The sequence below is a fragment of the Lepidochelys olivacea genome (genome assembly GCF_965140295.1).
Source record: "Lepidochelys olivacea isolate rLepOli2 genome assembly, chromosome: 11".
In the NCBI taxonomy this organism is placed as follows: Eukaryota; Metazoa; Chordata; order Testudines; family Cheloniidae; genus Lepidochelys; species Lepidochelys olivacea.
This window is the reverse complement of record NC_140421.1, coordinates 17,788,761-17,808,411: the sequence shown is the minus strand read 5'-3', so window position 1 is coordinate 17,808,411 and position 19,651 is coordinate 17,788,761. Positions and strand designations below refer to the sequence as shown.

The 19,651-nt window shown below is 41.8% G+C and overlaps 1 protein-coding gene across 1 annotated transcript in view; it reads left to right on the top strand.

Annotated features, from left to right (window-relative positions):
• The first annotated feature begins 5,286 nt into the window (after positions 1–5,286).
• Positions 5,287–19,651, top strand: part of NCKAP5 (NCK associated protein 5) — a 568,803-nt gene continuing 554,438 nt past the window's right edge. The window contains exon 1 of the mRNA XM_084643960.1: positions 5,287–5,473. The gene's annotated coding sequence lies outside the window, so the exon portion shown is untranslated. The remainder of the gene's footprint in view (positions 5,474–19,651) is intronic.

The window sequence follows — 19,651 nt, the reverse complement described above, 5'->3', positions numbered from 1 at the left end:
AGGTTCATTTTAGATTCCCTAACGGCTAAAAATATTGGAGGAAATCTTTCATATTAGCCCTTTATGTTTCATGACAGTATCTGCTTTCAAGGCTTTATCTTTGTAATTAAGGATAAGATTTTGGATGGTGCAGGAATTGAGTTGGAGGAGATATTCTTGCACAAATGCACCTTTGCATGATGCACTTTATGCTGAATCACCTTCTAAGGTACTAGAGAGGTTAATAAAGATCTGGGGAATGCACAGGTCATCCCATAAAGCTGTCAATCAAGTACTGGAAAGACTGTGGAGATGCCATTCTAAGTGCATGTACTTATCCCCCGAGTTCACTTTGAGACCATTTACCACAGACAAGCTAGATTTATGCTGCACTATGACTCCATTAGATTGTGGAATAGCCAATCAGAGGGCAGTTTACTGTTATTAAATATTGTTAGCGGCTTTCTCTGCAGTCTGAGGAGAAATCTATTGTTTGTTACAGCAAGAAAGCATTGCCTTGCTAAAGACGTCTCTTACCTCTTCACTTTCCTTGGCATGCAAGGGAGGTAGAGTGAGCTTTGAAAAATCACCCAGCAGGGAAAACAACAAAACTGTCCTGGTGATCAAAAGCTTCCAAGGCTGATCATACTGTTTCAAGTGAAGATCAGGTGTTAACAATGAGAATTTAAGGAGATGCATATCCTACTCCCACATACCTTTTTCACATATTTTCACTCCCTTGTTTGTCCTGTCTGCTTGCTACACCCCAGCTAGTAGGCTCCGAAAATATTTACTGTGCGAACGTGCTAGGAACCAAGGTATGTTTAGGCATTTGTATTGTCATGCTGTTCAGGACTTATTTATGTTGGCTAAAGTGAGTGTTCAAAAGGTTTTAAAATGTAGGACCAAATTCTGGCCTCGGATGCTACCATGTAAATCTGGGGAAAGTTCTTTGATTTCCAGGAGGCACTCCAGGTTTCCACCAGTGTATGAGAGAGCCGAATTTGACATATTCAGGAGAATCCTTTTGTCAATTAAGAAAGAAGCACCACCCATTCAGTGGTCTCGGTAAATGTACATTTTGTATGCAGCCAGTTAGGAATAATGCAGCCAGTTAGGAATAATGTCCAGCAGCGTAGCCCTCTGAAACGTAACTGCTGCTACTGCATCCACTGATCTGCTTGTCCTGCCTCACCCCCAGGAATAGCCTGGGGAACAAATAAGGGCTTGTCTTTACTACCACACTGAATCAGCACTGCTGTATCAATGCAGCCGTGTCAATTTAGCATGTCCGGTGAAGATATGCTATGTTGATGGGAGAGCATCTCCCACCAACATAGCATGACGTAGACACCGCTTTAAGTTGATGTAAGTTACGTCACTCACCGGGTGGTTTTTTCATTCCTGAGTGATGTAACTTACTTGGACTTAGGTAGTAGTGTAGTCAAGCCCTAAGATTCTCAGTGTGACCTAAAGGTCAACAAATTTAGGCTTTAATGAACCAAAGCAGGATGCATGTGCCATGGTTGAGGATACCTCACTGAAAATGCTCTCTGTCCAGTCTTCTTACTGGTGGTTTGACCACCAGGGAATCTCAGCTGTCAGGGTACTGCACTGGGAGAAAAGATGGATACCTAACTAACCATTGGGGATGACGTGTTGGTAGAAAATGGGTGTATGTATGGAATTTAGTACTGATGTGTTAGGTATCTGGGCCTTTTAAATGTGTATGTGGTTACATGGACCTTTCATAATGCCTCAGGAGCTTTTTGTGGTGCTAAAACATCTTGATCTGCTCTTCTCATGGTATTCCAGTCCCTGAATGGTGGCAATACAATGTGAAGACCAGCTTTTGCTTTATTTTGGCTTCATAAAGGGCTTCCTGAATTTAAAACTAACACAGTCAGTGAGATATAAGGGCTTATCAGAACACACATGGGTTGTAACAGAAGCTGAGTATACTGTGATAGGGAAACATAATTGATGAGGAGTGCCTAATACCTGTGTGAATTGAGTAATTTTGTTGTCTCACCAGTTTTTTGTACATAAATCCCCCATTTCCACTGGCTCCCTACAAAGCAAGCTATAATAAATTTGCTTCTTAGATGTGTGGATAGAGTCTGCCTACGGTGTATTGGTTCCAGTAGGGACCACTATTTTTTAACGACCTTAAGTATTTCATCTTCTGGTAGCCAATGTTTAGTTAGTGATTGAATTTTAATCTGTGAATCTTGTTCTCTAACAAATCCTGCTGCCTTTGCACCCAAACAAGCTTAGATGGCTGTGTCTTGTGGCGTCATAGAACAGAAATTAAATTGATAAATGCTGTGACAGTGCAAAATGATTTTTAATGGTTACTCCCCTAGAAAGAGGTCTAGCTTGTCTCCCCTGGAGCAGAAACATGCACAACCCTAACTTACATGGAAAATCTCTTCCTGGTCTATTTAGAAAGGATAGTCTGGTAGCTGAGCACAGGAATAAAGAAATCTATGTTCAGGCTTCACCTCTGCTGTTGGCTTTTATCTTGGGCAAGTCAAGTAGTGTCCAGTTGTGAAAGATGTTGAGGTGGAGGGTCTAAAAAAATTGGGGTCCTGTTCTGCCAGGGCCAACCTATTCCTGTGGAACGGGGAGGATCTGACCAATGGATCCTCTGCACTGCTCTAGTTGGGGAAGTGATCTGGTCATGTGTGCCAGTATCTGACTTAGAAATGCTCTAAAATTTCCTAGTGAGTTGCAAATTTCCATACTGTAAAATGTACAAGAACTAGGTTGAGCAACATAAATATTCATTGGGAACAGAGTCTTGTTCTGTAAGTGCTGCCTTTTGTGTGTGTGTGTGGTTTTTTGTTTGTTTCATGAGATTGTAACTGTATCGTGAAAATATAATGACAGGTTTCAGAGTAGCAGCCGTGTTAGTCTGTATCCGTTAGTCTCTAAGGTGCCACAAGTACTCCTTTTCTTTTTGAGAAAATATAAGTTTTTGATCATTTCATTTAGATGAATAAGCATTTGAAAATTATTAGTCTTAATTTATGAAATGCTGATTCCCTCTTTTTTCTATTGGTCCCCCTTTGTGTCAGTTTACAAACTGATTTTGTTTTCAAATGTGTAGGAATTTAACATGTGTTTTACAATTTTATTAATGCATATAAATCTTTGCAACGGAAGGGCCAAGTAACGGAGAAAATCACATTGTAAATTAGCATCAGATTTACAGTAAATCTAACCCCTCCAGATTACGGATGGGTTTGTTCCTGTTAGAACAACATAAGGCCTTGATTAACAGACCCATGCAGCCGTACAGAGTCCTATTAACATATGCTTCAGTGGAATTCTTTGCTATACCACCTGCAGGCAGGGCTGGGGTGTAAAGTTGTCTTAGGAGTTGAAATCCATGTACTTTAATTATGTTGTGTTGTAACACTTCTCATTGAAGCACATTCATCTTCAAAGTGCTTTGCAAATATTATGAGTCAGATTGCGGGCTTTGCACTGGTGAGCACTTGCAAATTGTTCCATTGGCTTCAGTGGGACTACTCGTGTAACTCCCTGCCCACTATTTCAAATTGGGACCCGCCCTCCTTCCATTAAAGTCAATGGGAATTTTGCTCCCTGACTTTAATGGAAGCAGGCTTGCAATGACACCACTGTGAGGTAGGCAGTAAGTAATACCATCGTAGTAGAACTGCTAGTGCCTTGAATGGTAAGGAGCTGTACAGACACACATGGAGAAATTCTAGAGAGACTTTACATCAATCACCTCCATTTTCAGGAGGAGACCACCCTGTCTTCTTGTTCCAGATCTTCTGTCCTAGGTAAAACGGTGCATTAGAACAGACAACAGAGCTTACCAGGTGTAGTCCTTACCTCTGTGAGCAGTCCCTTTGACTTCTACTCAAGATAGCAAGATACACTGCTGTTGTGTAATCACTAAACCCAGGGGTAAATATTGGCAAGAGAGAGCCCTTTCATCATTAAGGCAGGCCAGGGGCCAGATCTTTAGCTGGTATAAATTGGCATATCTTCTCTTAGCTGGTGTAAATTGATATAGTTATACCAACTGCCACCAGCTGAGGATCTGACCCAAGTTTTAGTCTCTGAAGAGATGCAGGAGTGTAGGATGATTGCTCTACTAATCATGGCTGAGAAATTTGCAAACAAAAATACTCCTTTAATTTGGTTCTAAACAGTTCTTCAATCTTTCAGTCTGTGGTTGAATCTGCATTTTTGTTTTCTGAAGAAGAATCAATGTATACTTCCAAATATTGAAGTTCCTCCCTGTTGAAACCTAAACAGATTGCAGATATAGTGTAGACAGATGCAGTTCTTACACAGTGCCCTTCCTGTGTCCTAAGTTCTGACGTGAAAAGATCAACTTCTGAGAAACAGGAGTCAAGGTCCAAACTTCCTGCCAGTCCTGTTCTAGACTTCCCCTTTAGCAGGAATTCCCAAGGAAAAGGCGTTTGGCCAAAGTAACGTCAGTGCTAGTTTTGTGATGTGTGTTCTACAGACTGGGGGGGACTGACTAGAATCTGTCGCACTCATTTCACTTTTAAAACACCGTTTTGTTCCAAACCACAGTCCCCGGAGAGAAAGGTCAGTACTTTAGGTCCTTACCACCTAGTATTGACAGACTAGCTGCCTTTGCCATTCAACTTCCTTGCTCTTTATATTTTCACCTTTTAAAAGTGAGAGATTAAATAGGATTTTATGAAGTCTTTAAAAAAGTCAATGAAACTACAAATGAAACTATCTTGTAAGTCATGGTGTGATCAAAATAAGTGATAAATAAAAGAAAACATCAGGGCTGACTATGAAAGTTATTTTTCTACAATGAGAGTTTAGCTGAATATTCCATTTCAGCCCAGTACTGACATGGACTCTAGGTTTCCTTTTATATGTGTGCCTGTGTGTAATTATATATGCACACACATACTAGAAGTAAATCCTGATAAAGTACTGCTTTCATTTAAATCTCTCTCTTTCCATTGTGTAAGTTGATTAGGATGTACTCAGTTTTCTGTTTTTCATGCACACACTGACTACTGGTCATAAGAAATCGTAATTTGGGTAACTAGAAGTATTTACTTATGTAGAACTGAAGCTCCTACTAAGATGCAAATTGTGCTGCAGGGGAGATAGTTGTGCTTTTTTCCCTCCCCTTCTCTTTTCTTTTTTGACAGTCAGTTAATAAAGACTCAACAATAAGCAGCTGCCAGTGATGTCATTTGGGACTTTGTCCACAGAGCTTGTATTTACAAGTACCGAGCAACTACATAACAGCAGAAAAGCCAACTACCAGCAAACTTCATGTCTGCAGTTACTGTAGGACTTTGTGGATAGTCTAGAAAGCTAACCCTGTTCTTCTGACCACAGAGTTTTAAAGCTTGGTAAATAACCACTGGATAAACTCAAGAGAATTTCTGGACTGCAAAGACTTCTTATGGTTCTCATTTCTCTAGGACTGTGGCATGTTTTAATTGAACAACTGCAAGTAAGGCTTTTGCTGTTTTAGTGTTTTATCATATCTGCAAAGCTTCTTTTCTTTTAAAAAATATTGCATTGTGTTTCAGTATTACTAGTTGTGGTAAAGGATTCCTTATAACAGCAGCAAGTACGCAGTTAATAGCAGGAATTACAGTCAGACATCTGAATCCGTTTCAAGTGTGGCTAATAGTCCCATATAGCAAGGGTAATAGAAAAATCACAACTTTAATTCTAAATTTTATGTTTGCATGTGATGGTTATGCTAACTTGACTTTTTTCAGTGTAACTGCAAAATTACACTCGGATTAGAAAACAAAGAAAAATCATAAATATTTTTCATCAGTTGGCTGATGAAGTTTTTATGGTGGTTCCCAAGTTAGTGTCATTTTAGGACAATCAAAATTCATTCAAATAGTTAACATAGTTTCCTTATGAAGTTGTATTTCCTGCTCATCTATACTTACATTTAGGGCAAAATTAGTCTGGTTTGACTTTTAATCTCTGTACTGGCTCTGGAAGCATAGAAAGTTTAAAAGTTTGTAAATCATCCATTGAAACCATTCATGTAAAATGAGATGTATTCTACTACAACAGGGACAGTAGCATTTTTATTTTATTTATTTCTGTTAGCTGTAAACAACGAATGATAAATAACTGAACCGCTACTGAAAGGGGCTGCCCTATTAAGTGCTATTAATAATACATTATATTTCTTTAGTGCCTTCCATCCAAGGATCAGAGTGTGCTTTACAATCACTACTGAACTCAGCTTCAAACAACCCTGTGAGTTGGGAATTGCATTGTCCCCATTTTACAGAGGAGGGACTGATGCACAGAGGTGACCTTCCAAAGACTGCGCAGGTGCTCTGTTGAAAGGCTTGGAACACATCCCAGATGTTCAAGTTCCCTGTCCCCTGCCTTAAGCAGAAGACCACCCTATTTAGTGTAATTTCAGATATACTGTCTATTCTCCAGAAGAGCCACCTGATCACAATACTGGCCATAAAAAGCTGGAGACATCTTTTTTTTATTACTACTTTCCTCTACTTAATGATGTATCTCCGTTGGGAAAACAAAGCACTCTTCCTGCAGGAGGAGGCGGAAGGAAGCTCCTGCTGTTAAACATCTGAGGGTAGGTCAGCATATACCACATCTGGTAGCAGCAGCGGGGGCCGGAGCCCCGGGCCCTTTTAAATTGCCTGCCCTGGGGCAGCTGCTCCTTTTGCCTGCCCGCCCCCGTTTGGCGGCCGGGGTTTGGGGGCAAAAGGGGCAACGACATTAAAGCGCTGCCATGGCAGTGCTTTAACATTGCTGCCCCTTTCGTGCCCCCACCCCCACCCCCCGTCGGTGGCCCTGGCCTGTACCGGTACACTGTACTGGTATGCTGTACTGACCCATTCCAACTTACTTTCACCCCTGCTGGCTGGATCCATGCTCAGGATTGTTATCCTAGGGCTAGATTTAAAGGAGGCTATAGGCATTGCAGCACTAAGCACCGCAGGACCTAAGTTTTGTGGTGCTTTGCCACCTACTGGAATGTATAGCCCTGAGTTAGACATCCAGGCTCCCTAGCACTTTTAGAAGGACGACGCCTAAACTAGACGGTAGGAAATATGGAGGAGAGGGGTATGGCCTACACCACAACCCTCAGAAAGAGTTAGGCATCTACATCTGATTTGGAGGGAGGCACCTATCTGCAGTCATGATTCACAGCCATGGGTCCTCTCCTGCAGATAAGCACCTAAGCACTTCCTTATGTTTATTAAAAACAAGCAAACAGACTCCAGGAAGAAGCAAGTGGTAACTTCCCCTCCCTTTATAACAGTTAGCCCAGTGGTTACAGTTCTCACTCAGGATGTGGGAGAACCAGTTTAAATTCCTCCCTCTGCCTGATGTGGAGAAGAGATTTTAATATGGGTCCCCCCCTCACTGGAGAGTGCCCTAACTACTCAGTTTTGGGGTATTTTGGGACAGGTGCTCTAACCCAGTGTTTCTCAACGACCAGTCCATGGTCACTGAGATCTCCTTGACACAGTTTAGGAACTCAGCAAGCTGTTCCCTGGTATCAAAGAGGTTGAGAAACACTGCTCTCTAAACATTGGGCTAAAAGCTACAAGGGGGTACCACCAGCCCCCTCTTCCTCTGGCTCTTTTGTGTGGGTTTATGCATAAGTGCACATGAAAAGCCCCATTGATTTCTATGGGGCTACTCACCCACATAAAATCACTCCTATGTGCAAGTGTTTAGACGATTGGAGTTTAAATGAGCAGAAACTGAGACTCATCAACACTTACGAGAGGTCCAATCCTATTTCCATTGTAGTCAATTGCAGAACTCTTAACTGATTTCAACAGGAGCGGGATCAGACGCTAAAAGCCTTGAGAATTTGGGGCCATTTTTCTTTCATTTTCCTTACCTTAGGTTGGCAACATAATATACGGTCCTATTTTATATTTCATTAAACCAAATTAGGATACACAAGAGACTCCCAATCGTGTAGATACAACATTAGTTGGATTTTTGCCTTGGTAAGGACTGCAGGGTTGGCCCCTGAAAATGTGCCCGGGGATGCCATATGCATAATCATCTATCATTTTAGTATGGTGTGAAAGTGGACAATTGCCAGCAACATTTCTATTCTTCAGGCTCTTTTTCAATTTGAAAAGAAATGCAGTAAGTGCAGACTTCAGCCAGTCAACCTGACAGGAGGGACTAATTTTGGACAAAAACACTGTACAGTTCTGCAAAGGGAGCAGCAGAATTATCTAAAGACTTAAGCACTCTTGTTACAGGGACTGGTGCTGCAAGATGCTCCACAACTCCCACTGATTTCAGTGGGGGTTCAGGGAGTTCTGCACCTTGCTGGATTAGGACCACGGTAAAACAAAAATGCTAATCTGTCTGTGGAAGTGTTGAGCTTCTAAAATGCAGTTTTATTGTAAGCTCTGCTGACTTTATTACATAGAATAAAATACTTTTACAATAGAAATAGGACATTAGTCATAATGCCTACAATACCCTGATCCACACGTGTCTAATGATGTGTGGTATGCAGAAACCTTGATTACTTTAGATATTTCCTGGTGGTTGAGTAAATTAATCAAGGTATTTTCAGGATGAGGAACGGGCTCGCTATAATCTGAAAATTACCTAGAAATCTCACTGCGATTTCTTTGACTGGCATTCAGTGAGTCATGCTAATATGGTTTGTATCGCAGCAGAAGGTGCTAATAGTTGTCAGTAAAATTGTCTATAGGCTATGGATGATGTGAACTCTGTGAAAAGCAGCTTGGATACTAAAACAGTGGATAAACATTATGTTGCTGAAAGATGGGCTATTAGCATTGAGACGCCGAGAGAACAAATGCTGTTGTTGAACGGCATGTTTGATAGGCTTGCCATGAAATGATACTGTTTGTTTTTCCAGAGCCAGCCTAGTTTTGGATGGTGTGCACATACAATAGGTCTGTGCAGCATCAAATACATCACCCATTATTTTCTTTGATCACACTAATTGATTATAATAATTCATCCTTATCTAAATTGTTAAATACAACAGTTCACCGTGTCCTTTTCTTTCTTTGTCACTCACACATAATACAAATAGGAAGACTTAATTACTGCATGCAACAATAGAGGCAAATTTTATTGCTTGCCTTATTTTGATTGCAGCAGCACTGAACTGAGAGTGTGGATATTCGGGAAAGGAGAGAGGCAGAAACAGCTCTGCTTAGCTGATTGTTGTTAGTAATTAGCATTCATACTTTGCCTTTCTCATACTTAGGGACAGATTGATATCCTTACCCATGCTAAGTAATACTATACTCCACGAATAGTCTCACTGAAATCAGTGGGACTACTTGCGGAGTAAGGTACTTCTCAAAATGAATAAGGGTCTCACAATTTGGCCCTCGATGAATTGTTCTATTCAATTAGTCTTTATCTTCAGTGCAGAACTGATATCCAGAGTTGCATTTGCAGAGTAAAGAAAGTAGTATTCCTGGCAAAGCAACTTTTGGATGGGATAAAATAATGACCCAATTTCTTCTCCTTCATTATTTTCTTTTTGCTAGTTTCCAGAGCTCCCAGGTGTATCTTTTTAAGATATGAAATAACTTGGCTATAACATGTGCTTATAATAAATACTCAGTTCCTGGAATCTTACAAAATGGTTCACACTGATAATTTTTTTTTGGGGGGGGGCGGTGTTTTTGCCAGTAGAGGGCCCTCTTAAACGGAATAAAATAATTGCTTGCTGGACTGACATTTTCACTGAGTAATGCTGCTTAAAACATGTGGACATTTTCAAGGGCAAAATTTGGGGTTTATTTTGGAAGCTACTGAATGATTAATTTTTTAAAATAAGACTCACTTCCCTCTAACAGCACAATGCAGTTATATATGGGACTAATTAGACTGAAATTCTTCCCTTTTTTTAAAAAATCAACATGTGGATAAAATGTATTTGAGACTGTTCTAAATTTATAGATACAGCTTCAATAAGTCATTAAGTGGCTGTGATATACAGCAATAGCATGTGATTTCAAGACAATGAGACAAATGAGAAAAATATTGTTTTTCAGAAGTACAATTATGCTTGCATTTGATTTGGGGTCCAAAACTTGCAGTCATGATATAGGCAAAACTCCAGGATGCCCCAGTGGGAATATTGCCTGAATAAGTGCAGCAGGAATTGACTCTTGGCAAAATACTTTGTCCTCAATCTTTTATATGCAGCTTGTGTGAACTCTGCACAGCTCATGTTTTGCTGATTGCATTTAGAGGGTCATTCATTGTGCAGTGTTGTCTGTCCTTACAGCAGATGTTAAAGGATCCCCCTTTAAAGGCTACTCCTCCACAGCATCTAATTATAACCTACACAAAAGCTTAACAGATGTTATAATTGTCTTTGCTCTTTGATTAAATAGTTTCTGCATGATTTGCTTAGAAACCCCTCCCCAGTTTCTAAGTCTTTCTGGACAATTCACGTGTGTCTTCAGTTTGTTGGCAGTGGTTGTTGTTTTTTTTGTTTTTTTTTACAAATTTGTGATTTTTGTTTTTATTGTTAATATTTAACACATTTTTATGTACTGTTGGACCAAGAGAAAGGAACAAAAACACTGTGATTAGCAAATGTACGCTTGAATGAATTTGCCTCTTGCACTTAGAATCTACTGTTTCTAATGCACAATAACTGAGGTTATTCAACAGCATATGCATTAGCACATATCATGTGCCATGAGTGCAAAAGAAATTACCAGTTGAGAAAAACAGTTCAGTTAAATTCCCATCTGATTTTATCTGTGTGATTTTTGTCCTCTGTCTTGCAAATTTTACTGATTTCTTCAGGGGGGATTGAACAATTTTGGTTGTATTCTTAGGGCTGCATTGGGCCCAATAGACACAAGTCTACACTGATAGTGGTGTGATGTCAGGGTGAGCTCAAAGAAGGATTATGTCTTGGAAAGGACACATTTTCACCAAGATCCCCTGCCTGCAGAAGGGCACTCTTGGTAAACCGTGAGATGCTGGGACCTGTCCTTCCTTCATGGCATGCCCAGTCAGTGTCATGGACTAATGTGCGGGGGGAAGTGGCCATGATCCCACCTTTTCTCATCCCTTCTGGAGCAATTTGCACTCATGGGGGCACTGAATGGATTTCTCACCCTGCTTTACTGGAGGAAAGATGATAGAGCTCTGGAATCACCGAAAGGAATGATCATCTATGGCTCTTTGGTGATCATGAAATAAATTTGCATAAAATTCATTTCATGCGTATGTATTTCACAGCGGGTATGGAGAGAGTAGAATTTATTCGCTAGCCAGCAGCTGTAGTGGCATCTGCAGTTGGGGGTTGGGTCAGTAGATGCTGTAATTGCAAACCCCTCTGGTCTCTCATCCAGTCTACCCCGATCCTTCCTTCTTACTGCTGGCACGGGGGGGGGGGGTGGGGTGGGGGGTGCCCAGCCCTTTTTGCTCCCTCACCCTGTCAGGTGTCTCTCTAGCCTCTACTCCCCCTCCCCCACATGGTCGACCCATATATCCAGCCCACGTGTGGACTTTTTGGAGGGGTTTTTGACCAACATACATTTTGAAAACAGGCAATAAGGAGGAAACAATGGTTTGCTGCCCTCCCATCCCCGTTTATGAAACCAACGTACAACCCCAAATAGGGCTTGATGGAGCCAATGAGTAGTATGTAGGAAGCCAAGACTATGGAAATCTGTGTTGAGACCAAAAGGGTGAAATCCAACGAGGTTTTATTTAGACAGCCAGCAGGCAGCTCCAGAAGCAGCTGCAGTAGTAGTCCCTGACTCCAGCCATGACACACACTCACACACTTACACTTCTTGCTTCCTGTTAAGAAAAAATTAACTCAAAGACTATAACTCCCAGCATGCAATACTGGATCTATCAATACCACATTTCCCCCATCTTAAGAACTAACCCTATCTTACAACAACAGTAATAGTGCAATAGCTTGTTACTATATTAATAAACACCAATTCAGTAATTAGCAAATAAATAAACAATAGCTAAGAATAAATGGTTAGGTAACTTGAATTAATCTTCTAATTATAACTGAGTACTAGTCTCCTTTTTCAGTAGTAATTACATAACATAGTCTTTAGTCCATGCAGGTAGCTGTCTGACTCTGATAGCACGTCTGTCAGGCCCAATGGTCTGTCAGTTATCCTGTACTGTCCGTGGCAAAGTAGAATCATCGGCCCCACTTAGATGGTCTGAAACATCTTTGCTTTGCTCTTTGCACAGGTGCAAGATGAATAAACAGCATTTCATACCTGACCATCTGACAGTTTGTAAGTGTAAAGTCCTTTCCTCCGCCCTCCTCCCCACCCCGCAACAATTTTCAGTGGAAACATGAACCTGGTTTCTTCTTTTCATAAGATTCCAGGTTTTCATACTCTTACAAATGAACCAAATTAAATTTTTGGTTCCTGGGCCCCACAATGTTTCTGTATAGATTTATATATTTGCTGTTTCTCTTCTATCCAGCAACACAGCTATATCAGATGTAGGTCCCTATAATCGATGCAGTAATTCAGCAGATGACCTTTGTGTTGTGGCCTGGTGCATAGCCCTATAGACTTGTAAGAAATCTGTAGTGAAAGTCACCCGAGCTTTTCTTGCCAACATAAGCTGTTTGCAGATGGTCTTTCAAACATCTGTTGAATTGTTCAGTGTCTCCGTTTGTTTGAGGGTGATACATGGATGATCTTCTATGTCTAATATGCCTCTCTGCCAGAAAAGTTTGACATTCCAGTGAGGCAAATTGCATTCTGTCATCCAATACTAATTCTTTCAGGTTCCCTTTCTTGCTAAAGGGAAGAACTTGACAAGAACTTGATCACTGTGGCAGAGGTGACTTGTGACATAAATGCCACTTCTAGCCATTTACTGAAGTAGTTGATATAGGTGACATAGCATCAATCAGTTGGTGCATTGTCTGATGGCAACCTTTTCCCTCACTGAATCTAGAAGAGGAACAGATTGTAATGGGGGCACATGCATGACCACCATCTTGTCATGTAATTGGCAAGTAATGCATGTTTTTGTACGTGCTTCAGCTTGAGCATCCATTCTCAGACACCAATACGTAGGTGCTGCTTTACTGAATTAAAGATGATGTGTCGTGTGCCAGGTGTATGAATTTTGGCTGCAGTTCACCTGGCACAACCAGCTGGTAAGTACCTTGTATCATGCATCCATCTTGAAGAGAAAGTTTGTTGCATGCTCTAAAGCAAGATAGCAAAGATGGATCAAGGCATTTGGAATTTTGTAACCATTTTGTCATCAGCAGTTCCTGCAATTTTTGTTGAATTGGGCATGCTAAACAAGTAGATTTGAATTGTTATGGCTGTGAGAGTACCTGTTGTAGGTGCAACTACTTCTTCATCGTCCCGAATCTGGATGTCAGATGAAGGCAAGGGCACGTGGCACAAGCAATCAGCCATCACATTTTTAATTCCCAGCCAGTCTGTGTCATATGTGAAAGACAGGAGTCTCGCTGACCATCTAGCAATTCAGCTTCCTGCTCATTTACATCTTTTAGGTGTTAATAGTGTCATCAAAGAGCTGTGATCTGTAGGCAATGTGAAAGTACGGCTCCAAAGGTAAGTTCTCCATTTTTCTGTAGCGCATATGCAAGTAAATGCCTCCTTTTCAACAGCTGAATGCTTTCTCTCAGCTTCTGTAAGTGTTCTCAAAGGAAATGCAACTGTCTTCTTGATGTTGTCATCATGGATTTATGTAAGAATTGTCCCGAGTCCACAGTCTGAGGCATCCATCATCACAGTTGTGGGTAACCATGCAAGTGCTGGGCTGTTTAATCAAATCTTCACTGCTTTGAAACTAACTTGAGGTTCCCCGGAGTAGTGTTTGTAACAGTTCTATGACTGAAGCATAGTTTGGAATAAATTTGATATATCATGTCATAAGACCTAGGAGAGCACATGAGCTCTGTGAGCCTCTCTGACGTGGTGCTTTTGTAACTGCCATGACATGGTTCAGGTCAGATTTCAGTCCAGTTTGCAAAATTATATGCCCCAGAAATAACAAGTCAGCCTCTCTGAAGTGGCATTTGGCCAAATTCTGTTTCAGCCCTGCTGATTCAGGAGATATTTTTCATGTTCCTCAGGAGTCTTCCTGAATACAATAATATCATCCAAATAACTGTGGACTCCAGGCTGGTTCTTTAGAATCAATGAAAACATTCTTTGGAAAGTGCTGGGTGCTGATACAAGTCAGTATGGTAAAGGTGTAAAGCAGAATAATTCAGCATATAGAATTAAATGTTGTGAGATCTCTGCTGTCCTCCTGTCTTATAACTTGGTGATATGCACTCTGTAGATCAAGAGTAGAAAAGATCTTTGTGCCATGAAGTTGCACGAACACTTCTGTTTGTGAGAGTGGATGGCTGTCAGTCACAATGGCTTTAGTAGGATTCCTTAAGTCTACACAAAGATGAATACTTCCAGCCTTTTCCTTTGTCACCACTAACAGAACTATTCATAGAATCACAGAAGATTAGGGTTGGAAGAGACCTCAGGAGGTCATCTAGTCCAACCCCCTGCTCAAAGCAGGACCAACCCCAACTAAATCATCCCAGCCAGGGCTTTGTCACGCCAGGCCATCATTCAGATGATGCAGGGTCTTCAATAATACAATTCTGTACTAATTTTTTAAGCTCTTGTGATACAGCATCCCGGGCTGAGAATGGTAGATGGTACAACTTCTGTTGCACAGGTGTCATATTAGGTCGAAGTGTAATTTTGTGAACAAATCCAAATATACAGCCAAGGGCCTCCTCTGAACTATCCTTGTTAAGAGCAGAGGCTGGAGTTTGTGGTTTTAGTGGTGTCAGGTGGGGCAGAAGCAACGCTCATTGACTATCCATGCACGTTTAGTGCAGCAAACAAATCTGCCTACAATAGGAGTACCCCATGGATGATATCGAATTTCACTGGTACAGAGTATGTATCAAAAGAGTACAGGAATGTGATTCATCAAGTTCCACACTAAACATAAGCTTGGTTCAACATGTGGCACATGTCCAAAATATTGCAAATAAATCAATTCAGGTCGTATTGAAACTGTTGAGCTAGTGTCCAGCATTAATTCCACCACCTGGGGCTTCCCTCATGCTATAGCAGAACCATGAACAGTACATACTATTTTATGCAATACTCCAGATGCGGCCTTACCAGTGACAAATAGAGGGGAATAATCACTTCCTTCTATCTGCTGGCAACAATCCTACTAATGCAGCCCAATATGCCGTTAGCCTTCTTGGCAGCAAGGGCACACTGTTGACTCATATCCAGCTTCTTGTCCACTGTAATCCTCAGTTCCTTTTATGCAGAACTGCTGCTTAGCCAGTAGGCCCCCAGCCTGTAGCGGTGCATGGGATTGTTCCGTCCTAAGTCAGGACTCTGCACTTGTCCTTGTTGAACCTCATCAGCTTTCTTTTGGCCAAATCCTCCAATTTGTCTAGGTCCTTCTGTATCTTATCCCTACCCTCCAGCGCATCTACCTCTCCCCCCAGCTTAGTGTCATCCGCGACCTTGCTGAGGGTGGAATCCATCCCGTCATCCAGATCATTAATGAAGTGTTGAACAAAGCCAGCCCCAGGACCGACCCGTGGGGCACTCCACTTGATGCCAGCTGCCAACTAGACATTGAGCCGTTGATCACTACCTGTTGAGCCCGACGATCTAGCCAGCTTTCTATCCACCTTACAGTCCATTCATCCAATTCATACTTCTTTAACTTGCTGGCAAAAATACTGTGGGAGACCATATCAAAAGCTTTGCTAAAGTCAAGGTATATCATGTCTGCCACTTTCCCCATATCCATAGAGCCAGTTATCTCATCATAGAAAGCAATCAGGTTGGTCAGGCATGACTTGCCCTTGGTGAATCCATGCTGACTGTTCGTGACCACCTTCCTCTCCTCTAAGTGCTTCAAAATGGATTCATTGAGGACCTGCTCCATGATTTTTCTGGGAACTGAGATGAGGCTGACCAATCTGTAGTTCTCTGGATTCTCCTTCTTCCCTTTTTTAAAGATGGACACTATAATTGCCTTTTTCCAATCATCCAGGACCTTCCCTCGATCACCATGAGTTTTCAAAGATAATGGCCAATGGCTCTGCAATCACATCAGCCAACTCCCTCACCACCCTCAGATACGTTTCATCCTGCCCCATGGACTTGTGTATGTCCAGCTTTTCTAAATAGTCCTTAACATGTTCTTTCACCACTGAGGGCTGCTTGCCTCTGCCCCATACTGTGCTGCCCAGTGCAGCAGTCTGGGACCTTGTCTGTGAAGACTGAGGCAAAAAAAGCATTGAGTACTTCAGCTTTTTCTACATCATTTGTCACTAGGTTGCCTCCCCCATTCATGGTCACTAGTCCTAGCCCATCTGGAAATTTAGACTTTATAATGCCAGTTTTGTACTGTTCCTGCAACTTTACTCTAGTGAGACACCTCCTATTATTCTGGAATATCTTACAGTATCTGTGGAGTCTAGTTCATAACATTTGCTGTAATCTTGACACTGAACTCGCCTAATATGGCCCACATCAGTGTAGGTTTTATCAAATACTGCTCTGAACATATTTGTATTGATCTGGACTATAATACTTTGCCTTGGCAATGTACAATACCATTTGTCTGGGGATCTCAAAGTGCTTTACAAACCGGGGTATGTTGTTTATGGATTTACTAAGAGTACTGTATCCTTCCAGTTCTTACATCTGAAATCTCATTACTTCTGAATACTTTCCATTTATAAACTGGAGGTTTAGATGAGTTAAAAAAAATTGTAGCGTGCCAACTGTGCTTGTGCAGAGTATTTTAATTCCCCAGACACCTGTCCACTACCAACTTATAGTGTTTCCTATAGGTCACTGAGCAGCCAGATGATGGTAATCACTTTCATTCACTATCATCCTGGTGTGAATTTGAAACCATGATCCAGAGGTGAAAGGCTAAAATTTCAATTACCAATACTCCGAGCCTTCCAATTCCCCCTATTACTCTGGTGCTAGAAGTCCTAAATTTCATATCTGTGGAACATTTATAAATTATGACATATTAAAAGATCAGCTTAAATCACTAACTCCCTTAAGTCACCGTTTTGAATGTTCGGAATCATTCTGTTCCAAGATGTTTCATAACTATGTCCTAAAACTGCACAAGCAAAGGAAAATGCAAAATGGACTGGACAAGGAAAAACAACAATAGAACACCATGAGAAGTCTCAGTCTGGCCATTCTCCTTGTCATTCCACTCAAGAATCCTTACAGTTCTCTTATATTAAACTAAGTTCACCCAAAGCTCAAATTCTGTCATGTTTTTATTGGTTGTGTATCTAACATCATGATGTTTATGGGAAACAATTTCCTCAGTTCCATTTACCAGTCTTTAATCAAGTGAATTGTGTTTCTTCTCCATCGTCACAAAAAAACCCAGCTTTAACCAGCCAGTACTGAAAATTTGTGGGCTAGATTCTGACTTTAGGCACAGCCCTCGGCAAGGTATAGTGCATAAGCTGTACTGCTCCAGGGGTAGCCATGGGAAGCATTGTGACTCAGACACACCTTTGGGTCACAATTCCTCCCTAGCTTCCTCCTTGCTCTCTTGGGTGTGTGCGGGGGAGAGGGGAGGAAAAGGAATTTTACAGCTGATCCATACTACTAGTAAGTTACTACAGTCTCTCTGTCCCCTACTGGCTCAGCTACTCTGGCCAGTGAATAGTGTGGAGCCAAGGTCCTGCCCCATGCTCCACCCACCTGCTTTGGGAGGGGAGTAAGCAGGCAAGTAGCTCTGCTTATTTTTGTGTGCTCAGACTCAAGGTCTAAGTTGCCTACATATGGGACACGGGAGGATTCTTGCTCCCTTGCATGGCTGTGTTGTCCAAGTCATAATCTAACCGTTTGGTTGTATCTTTTGTTACTGAGAGATCCTATAACCAACCATTTAAAATAATGATGAGCAAGTGCTCTTTATTGTGCCATATTATTTGTATGTGAAATTTTCCTTGAGTAGAAAATCTAGAAGAGTCTTTATGTACACTATGTATTGGGTCAATTTCTGTTCCCAGTTACATCCATGCAACCTCATTTACTTCAGTGGAATGGCATAGGTATAAATTAGGGTTGAGTTTGGCCTGCTATCTACTTTGTATGAAATCTGGAGGCAGAATCATAGTAGAATATCAGGGTTGGAAGGGACCTCAGGAGGTCATCTAGTCCAACCCCCTGCTCAAAGCAGGACCAATCCCCAACTAAATCATCCCAGCCAGGGCTTTGTCAAGCCTGACCTTAAAAATATCTAAGGAAGGAGATTCCACCACCTCCCTAGGTAACGCATTCCAGTGTTTCACCACCCTCCTAGTGAAAAAGTTTTTCCTAATATCCAACCTAAACTCCCCCACTGCAACTTGAGACCATTACTCCTTGTTCTGTCATCAGCTACCACTGAGAACAATCTAGATCCATCCTCTTTGGAACCCCCTTTCAGGTAGTTGAAAACAGCTACCAAATCCCCCCTCGTTCTTCTCTTCCACAGACTAAACAATCCCAGTTCCCTCAGCCTCTCCTCATAAGTCACGTGTTCCAGACCCCTAATCATTTTTGTTGCCCTTCGCTGGACTCTCTCCAATTTATCCACATCCTTCTTGTAGTGTGAGGCCCAAAACTGGACACAGTACTCCAGATGAGGCCTCACCAATGTTGAATAGAGGGGAACAATCACGTCCCTCGATCTGCTGGCAATGTCCCTACGTATACATCCAAAATGCCATTGGCCTTCTTGGCAACAAGGGCACAGTGTTGACTCATATCCAGCTTCTTGTCCACTGTAACCCTGAGGTCCTTTTCTGCAGAGCTGCTGCCAAGCCATTCGGTCCCTAGTCTGTAGCTGTGCATGGGGTTCTTCCGTCCTAAGTGCAGGACTCTGCACTTGTCCTTGTTGAACCTCATCAGATTTCTTTTGGCCCAATCCTCTAATTTGTCTAGGTCCCTCTGAATTGTATCCCTACCCTCCAGTGTATCTACCTCTCTGCCCAGTTTAGTGTCATCTGCAAACTTGCTGAGGGTGCAATCCACACCATCCTCCAGATCATTTATGAAGATATTGAACAAAACCGGCCCGAGGACTGACCCTTGGGGCACTCTACTTGATACCGGCTGCCAACTAGACATGGAGCCATTGATCACTACCCGTTGAGCCCGACAATCTAGCAACTTTCTATCCACCTTATAGTCCATTCATCCAGCCCATACTTCTTTAACTTGCTGGCAAGAATACTGTGGGAGACCATGTCAAAAGCTTTGCTAAAGTCAAGGAACAACACGTCCACCGCTTTCCCCTCATCCACAGAGCCAGTTATCTTGTCATAGAAGGCAATTAGATTAGTCAGGCATGACTTGCCCTTGGTGAATCCATGCTGACTGTTCCTGATCACTTTCCTCTCCTCTAAGTGCTTCAGAATTGATTCCTTGAGGACCTGCTCCATGATTTTTCCAGGGACTGAGGTGAGGCTGATTGGTCTGTAGTTCCCAGGATCCTCCTCCTTCCCTTTTTTAAAGATGGGCACTACATTAGCCTTTTTCCAGTCATCTGCGACTTCCCCGGTTTGCCATGAGTTTTCAAAGAT